At 41.9% G+C, this 8,007-nt stretch overlaps 1 long non-coding RNA gene across 1 annotated transcript; it reads left to right on the top strand.

Moving 5' to 3' along the window:
- The first annotated feature begins 3,862 nt into the window (after positions 1-3,862).
- On the top strand, positions 3,863-7,629 carry LOC102197437 (uncharacterized). Its single transcript, XR_311500.1, has 3 exons — positions 3,863-3,890; positions 5,945-6,001; positions 7,561-7,629. It is a non-coding gene; the product is annotated as an uncharacterized LOC102197437 (long non-coding RNA).
- The last annotated feature ends 378 nt before the right edge of the window (positions 7,630-8,007 follow it).

The raw sequence follows: 8,007 nt of genomic DNA, 5'->3' as shown, positions 1-8,007 counted from the left end.
GTGTTAAACTGTACAAAACATTGATGTCATGTTTTGTGACGAGGACCCAGGCACAGAGAGACTTGATTATATAAATAAATCATAAGATTTAAGAATCTTATGATTTAATAAAGAAATTTGCAGACTTGCACAGAGATGGTAAAATTATGATGACTGATAATGGAGATGAAGACAACAGACGATGCCTGTGTCTTTTCCCGTGTGTTATGAATAAATTTTCTTTTTTTTTGGTACCGGTACTGGTTTTACTTTGTTGTATTCATCCGCGACACCATAAAGGCTGGTCCATGAAAATATTGTCATACATAAACCGATTCGTGGCACAAAAAAGATTGGGGACCGCTGCTCTAATGTAATGCCAATTGATGTTGCCACGATGGCTATATCCTTCTTTTATATACATTCTGTAGATGCATATTGTGTTAGCAAGTGTTTTGACCTCCAGTGTTTGTGGTTTTCAGCACATGGAACGTGTTCTCCCATAAATAGACCATGTAGAGTATCTTTCCTCCAAATTACAGATACAAACACGGCAGAAGCGTTTGCCACACACGAAAAGTGCCTTAGCAACAGGTGATGCACTTGGATGTGCATACTAAGACAGACCCACAGAAGAAAAGCTTGCTTTCATTCCCATTTTTTGCATACTTGGAAACTGCTTTTGTGAAGAGGTTGTGCTCGGTGGGTTGTAATTTTAAAAAAAAAGAAAGTCATAAATATCGATTGTCCCAGTATCACAGAAGTGTGAGGGGAGGCACATTTCAGGCACCTTAACAATTCAGCAGCTGCTTCGTTTGAAGCATGCTGACAACCTCAGTCCCATGAGTGCAATGATGGGGTGATGAGTTCGAGGCCTCCAGCAGTATTACTAGAACTTTGATTTTCTTTCTTTCTTTCTTTTTTTCAAAGGTTTCATCCCCTAACAGTATTATATTGGTTTAGTGGGTGACCTGTGCAGATGATAGCCACACTGCAACCATCTATTCTGTTAAAAAGAGGAAATGTGGCATAAAGCATGCATGTCTAGCCAGTGTAAGACTCACAGCCAGGTTGTTAACTGTAATAAGAACCTGGCTATGACAGCACAACATGATCATCTGGACAGAGCTTCTGCATTTACTCGTCTTAAAATACTCTTTATGCAGTCACTTAAGGTAGGTGTGCATGTCTGTGCATCTACGGTGGGCACTGCATGCTTGTTTAACATTTCCTTCTTCTATCACCATAACTGCAGCTTGGTTTTTGCCTTTTCCAACCCACACTCAGAAGCAGACATCCAACTTGTGCATGCGGTCTCTTATCTGTGGTGTTTACTCTCATACTGTATCCTGCCAGAGCATATTCGTCATGCAGGTGGTCATTATTTCTGAAAGCGAAATTGTGCATCTCGGAGGAGCGATGCGTGCGGGGCATCACTTTCACTCTGTAAACTGTATTCACTCCATAGTAGGTGTTTGTAAGACCAACAAGAGCAACCTGCCGCCATGCAGAATGGATTTAATTTGTATTTTTCCATAAACTCAGTCATCCCACGGAGTTCTCGCAAATAGATCTTTTGAGCATTTCAGACGGTGCCGTGTCCTCTGCTTTCAAAACCCGAGCACTCTGGGGAAATTAAATCATAACAGGTCCTTCAGTGCCCCCATCAGGATCTCTCTGGCACCTCCATCCACCTCTTTTCATCTCTTTCATCTTCAAAAATCTCATGCTTATTCAATTTGATTCTGGCTTCTCCACCACAACATCCTTTTTTCCCCTCTTACTCTCTCCCCCGCTCGCTGTTGTTAAACTCCCAGAGTATTGCCGCTGGGCGAAGCCATTAAGAAACGGCAAACAGCTATGTCGAGTCGGCAAACACTGGTGTGCATACAGGTGGTGCAGAGCTAACAGACAGGAATCATTACACTGCTCTACTCTGATCGCTGCTATTCCTCTGGGACTGAGCGCGCTCGGCATATGTACAGATGGGAACACACACACAGACACACACACACTGGTAGAGATTAAATCATATGTGGGTAACAGGTACATGAAAATATGTCAATACATGTACAAAGGTACACACAGGAAGTGAGAATCAAATTGTTTTGTCCAAGAACAAATGAAAGAAGGATAAGAAGCCACAGTAAGGGAAAAACAAGAAGAGAGCAAGCCAAGAAGAAAGGCAAACCTAAATCTCCACTTGTTATTGCACCTGAGGCCAGAGAGTCGGCTCGCTCGGCAGGCTGGCTAATGGTGCGACATTCTCCAGCATATTTCACTGGACACATTTAAATTTGCTGCTGCTCTGACCTAGTCATAGCACATCTCTTCCTCATTTGTCCTCTACGTCTGTGTGTGTGTGTGTGTGTGTGTGTGTGTGTGTGCGTGCAGAAAGGATAATGACTGCATTGATCAGAGACGTCCCCAATGGGTGGTCTTGTTCCGTCAGGGCTGAGAGAAAACGAGAGGGCGAGCGAAAAGAGAAAGGGAGAGCGGGCGAGCGAGCGGGACCAGAACGGGATGCCCTCTGTGGCAACCCGCCTCGACGCATTAGCCAATCAAATATCCATCTTGGCTGTCGCCTCCCTGCTCCACGCACACTATCAAAAAGTCATCTGCGGCGCTGTTTTTAATCGCCCGTCATGTCTCTGTTCCTTCCTTCCTACATCATTTCTTCGCTACTTCTTAAAATAATCGTCTTTATGTCCAGGATAACACAAAGAGCAGCACGGGGTGAGTGCGGATGTGTCCACGCAAGGGCCTGATAGATCTCTGAAAGTATGAAAAGCATGTGATTCGGATACTCTGGCCTTGACAGGTCAACAGATCTCAATATGGGTGCCATGTTAAGCAATGTTTTCCATCTGCATCAAACAGTTAATGAGGGGATATTTTCATTATGGTTCCTGAAACGATGGGTATTTTGGGTATTTCAGCCACTGGTATGAGCATATCTTGAAAGAGCAACTAATCAACTGACCAATTAGGAACACCAAGACAGGGTAAGTGAAAAGCTTCAAAAACAGTCACTGCTTGAAAAGTCCACATCCTATCAAAGACAAATAAAAGTTTACTGTGAGCAGACAAAAAACTTTTTTGGGGGTTTCTAGAGAATTCTTGTACATCCATCTGGCCGTCATTTTCTTCATCATTTTCCTCCTCTTGCAGGGAGCTGGAGCCTATCCCGGCTGTCCTAGTTGCGTGCCTTTTAGTTTAAGGCTGTCCAGGGTGTGCCCTGCCTGTCATGAAGGCTTGGTTAGGCTCCATCCTGCAAAAATTCTTGTAGTGAGCTTATTTCTGCTGGGAGCGATCGTTATTCGTACTGACTTCCTTACTTGAAGGACTGTTGATGAACAGATGGACACACTTGATCAGACGATCTTCTTCACAGAGAAGAGAATAGAGTGTAAAGAAGGAGTAGTATTCTTTTATTTTTGTACGTACTTATTTTTAATAATGGAGTTGGCATGTTCTCCCTGTGCCTGGGTGGGTTTCTTCCTACAGTCCACACAAATACATACTAGGCAATTCTACATTAGTTGTAAGTGTGTAGTGGATCGAGCAGTGAAGGAACATCAGACGCAGGTTAAAGTTTAAAAAAAAAGGCTTTTTATTTAACCGCAAAACAAACTTGGTTAAACTGACTGAAAAGCTGACAGCAAACAATACTACTAACTCAAAGAAACCAGCCTACCTGAATAAGACAAAGGGGAAACATAAATAGTGGCTGATCAGCTCACAAAAACGCACAAATACCCAACTGAAACTAACATAACAAATTCCATCCCCCCCCCCCCATGATCCAGAGTATTGGTATGACCCAATTTGCAGTTCTCCATATAGGCTTGCTCCGCCCCTTTTCCACCTCTTAGCTCATCAACCAAGACACTGGAGCAGCTGCCACTGAGGTAACTCAGAAAACAAGAAGATTAAATCATACATAACACTGTAAACTAAAATGTGAGCACTTATTTTTGAATACGATATTATGTATTGTATAAATGAATTAATTCTAAACCAAAACCAGTTCTTTATTATCCTGTAAATTAAATCCTATATCTAAAGAAAGAAAAATGTAAATGTAGTGTTATATTTAAACCTCTATTGTAACACTATTACCATTGTGTGGCTGTAACTGCAGCCATCATATGTAGGCTCCAAACCTTTGCAACTGTGAAATGAATAAGCAGTTAATTAAATGAATGGATGGAGTTATAGATAATTACAGATTCTGATGTTTAATCTGAATTGTTTATTTATTACTTTTGAAATGAGTTTTTATGCCAATTGATCATTCATCACAATAAGCTTCCTATGTCATCATTTTTATTTATTCTATTCAGTTGTGTACAGTATCTTATTCTTATTCTCATCATCTTATCCTATTCCAGTGTTTTTCTCATTTTTGCTATGTAACTTTGCACTGTCCACTTTCTGCTATAACAAAACAAATTTCCCACGTGTGGGACTAATAAAGGTTATCTTATCAGATTTTAAGATGGGGCAATTCATCAGCTCTGTGCACCAGTGACCCAGTGCACTCATGGTGTCATAGCTTTGCTGTTCTAATAGAAGGCAACATATGCAACTTAACTTTAAATCAATACCTCAGTAACTGCTCGGTCACACTAGGGCAGGGGTGTCCAACTCCAGGCCTCAAGGGCCGGTGTCCTGCAGGTTTTGGATAACATTCTGGGTCAACACACCTGAATCAAATGATTAGTTCATTACCAGCAATCTGGAAAACTTGAAGACATGTTGAGGAGGTCATTTAACCATTTAAATCAGCTGTGTTGGATCAAGGGCACGTCTAAACCTGCAGGACACTGGCCCTTGAGGCCTGGAGTTGGACACCCCTGTCCTAGGGTAAAAATAAGACAGCAACCCCCACGCAACTAAAACACTAGTGATTGTGTTCAATTTTTTCACATTGTGGGACTGATTGCAAGTATCTGTGATCTTTCACCAAATGTGGGGGACTTCCAGAAGTTTAGCATGCAACACCCTCAGCTTTGGCTGCCCACTTTTGATTGCAAAGTAACCCGTCTACAAACAACTGCAGTCCAAGTCTGACTGACTGGCGAAGGTTTGCAAATGACTGCCATGTAATTTATGAACATGGATTGCGCAAGTCCGTTTGCGGTTATCATTTGTGACTTGTTTCTTTGCCATTGGGGATTTGACTCAGCTGGCTGCCAACTGGTTGCATTCTAGTTATATTCAAACATAAAAGCAAGGTTGCTGTCCTGAAGCAGCTGCGTCACTATTTGTGGAGAAATGTCTGAATTTATATTTCAGATCTACGAGGTTCTTGCTGAACTTTCTTTGTATGAACAACAACAGATTTGCGATTTTCACCAGTTTATCACAGTCAACTTTTGTATTAGCGCGATATAATATGCAGCTTCACCCTATTCATTCAGACTGATAGCAGACTGACTGCTTCTTATTGCCGTATTATTGCTATCTTGACGCACTAAATTCACTTGAAAGATGGAGAACTGACTGCGAGTGGTCCCCATCTTTGATGCAACCACTTCTTATCCTGACAGTTCTCATATAAAGCTGTTTTCCCATTACTCTTCACTACAAGCACTTAAATGTTACTGATCACACACATTAATGCTGAAACAACAGAATTAAGTAGAATGATGTTATGCTTTTAAGTAGTTTATTTAATCAAAAACGATCAATAACTCAAAAAGTCAGAAAATGGAAAAAAGAATATTTTTAAATTTAAATAGATTAAGTTGCATCACTTAATCTATTTAATTACTGTGCGCTTACTGATGGTTAAAGAGTATGAGACTAAAAAACTGTGGGCTATTTTCCCACCTCCCATTGCTTCAATTATGCAGTTTACAGCAGAATTTATTCAGCAAAAACGCATTTGTTTAAGAGCACTGTGGTATTTTTTTCCACAACACATATGCATTAACTGATGTCTTCTTCTGACTTTCAGAATCGGGTTGTATACGGAGGATCTAGTCATCGCTCTTTTCATTGGGGGGAAAAAAAGGTACAACACTTTGAGGCCTGACAGCTCTGGAGTTCCATTAAGAATTCTTCTAAATTTACAGTGAGAGCAAACCGCCACAGCTTGCCGCCCACAGAAACAAGGCAATCACTCACCTCAGCCCCTCTATGCAGCCAGACAGGATTCGCGAACACACAAAGATTCAAAGAGAAATGTTCACGAATACACACACACAAATTCACAATATAAATACACACTCACGCAAAACCAGCGGAGAGTGCAGATGATGGTGCACACAAGTTCAGCTTCTCAAAGTCCCGTATGTAGGTGTCGATGTATGTCTATGTGTTAGGGCATGTGTGGATAAGGATCTGTCACAGAAAAAGGTTGTGCTTGCTGCCACTGCAAACAAGAAGTGTTGAATCTGGGCCTCAAACCACCAACCAATCTGAAACATGCTCCACCTTTGAGGCAGATGCACACTGAGGAGAAGCCTCATGGTTGCACTCAAACGAACGCCCGCCATTACTCCCTTTCTAGCGTAAAACGCATAGATACCTCTTCAACATTCACAGCTGCTTCTCTTGGGCTTGACATACATTCCTTTTTCTTTTTTTTTTTAACATTTATTTTAAAGACCTTAAAGGATTTTGCTGTTTAGTTTTGATGACATTCAGAAATACTGGATTTTCTTTGGATTCCAGTCTGTTCCCCGTGCGCTCCCCTGAAGGAGCGGGCAGGTCATTAAAAGTCAGGGCATGTGTCACGACGCCTGCCGGAGCGGTAGAAGGACCCCATCTCATCATCAGCGATATGTTTCTGTACTTGTGGCTCAGAAAAGCTTCAGATAACACACAGGAAGGGAAAACAGAACCTGAAAGGCAGAAATAGATGTAAGCAGAGAGAGAGAGAGAGACGAAAATAAAAGAATGAACGGAGATTGAGTTGCGAATGACGACCGTATCGGAATCAGATGAAACAAGTTTATGTTTCCACGATTCCATCACAAATAGACACGAGCAAGAAATGGCAAAAAAAAAAAAAAGCCAGTAAATCTCCAGCTGTCTCTCTAGAGCTTGTCTGATGTCTCCCGGGCACGTATGAATATTAAATGGCCTCTTGTAAATCAAACAATGGTGTGTTAGTGAGCACTGAAATAGAATTAGTTGGGAAAGGGCAGATAATAAATTGACTCTCTTTTCACAGCCAAAGCCAAAAAAGCTTCTCCCCACGTGAAAAAGATACAGCCAGAGTACTACAGGGTAAAGTGTTGGAGAGGCCTAATGGCTTCGATTTTTTCCCCCTTTTCTCTCAGCCTTTCCATCTCCCCCCTACACACACTCACTCTTATCAAAAGGTTTAATAATGATAGCAAGCAGAGCATTACTGCTGGTTTGATCTCATCATTTCACGCATGCACACATTCCTTCGCTCTACCGCGAAAAAGGTTACGCACTAGAAAAGAAAAAGCGTATACACTCGGATGCAGGTGTCTTTGCATGCATGCACCTGGCGGAAAAAAAATGCTATAGCTGGATGCAATGCGATAGTTTCGTTTTTGTGTGTATTTCTGGATGATTGTGGGCTGATTTTCCTCTCAGGTGCAACCTTGGATTGTGATGCAGTGAGGAGAAAGAAGAGAGAAAGCAACAGACATGAAGGGAGGAGAGAGAGAGAGAGAGGTAGGTGATACAGGTGAGAGAGAAAATCAACGAGCTCTCACACAGAGACAATCAATAAGCTCTCTTCTCAGTCTATTTCCTATGGGCTGGCCTCAGTAATAGCATTGTGCCAAAGCCGTGTGAGTGCAGCCTGGGAATAGGTTCAGGGTGATGTGATAGCAAAGTATGAAGGCAGCACTGCTGACTGGGACTCACACTAATTGTTACCTTTGTCATAAAAAGGGCAGAGAAATCACTGGGAGGACTGTGGTAGAGATTTATGGAGGCCTACCGGCACAGAGGGGTGCATGGAGATGAGGAGAGAAGTATTGTTATCCACGGCTTGGTTTTCTTTGATGTGAATGCAATATTTTTGTGTTGGGCTTA

Source organism: Pundamilia nyererei, unplaced genomic scaffold (genome assembly GCF_000239375.1).
Source record: "Pundamilia nyererei isolate P.nyererei 1_Seehausen unplaced genomic scaffold, PunNye1.0 scaffold00014, whole genome shotgun sequence".
Lineage (NCBI taxonomy): Eukaryota > Metazoa > Chordata > Actinopteri > Cichliformes > Cichlidae > Pundamilia > Pundamilia nyererei.
This window is presented reverse-complemented; position numbering and strand designations above follow the sequence as displayed.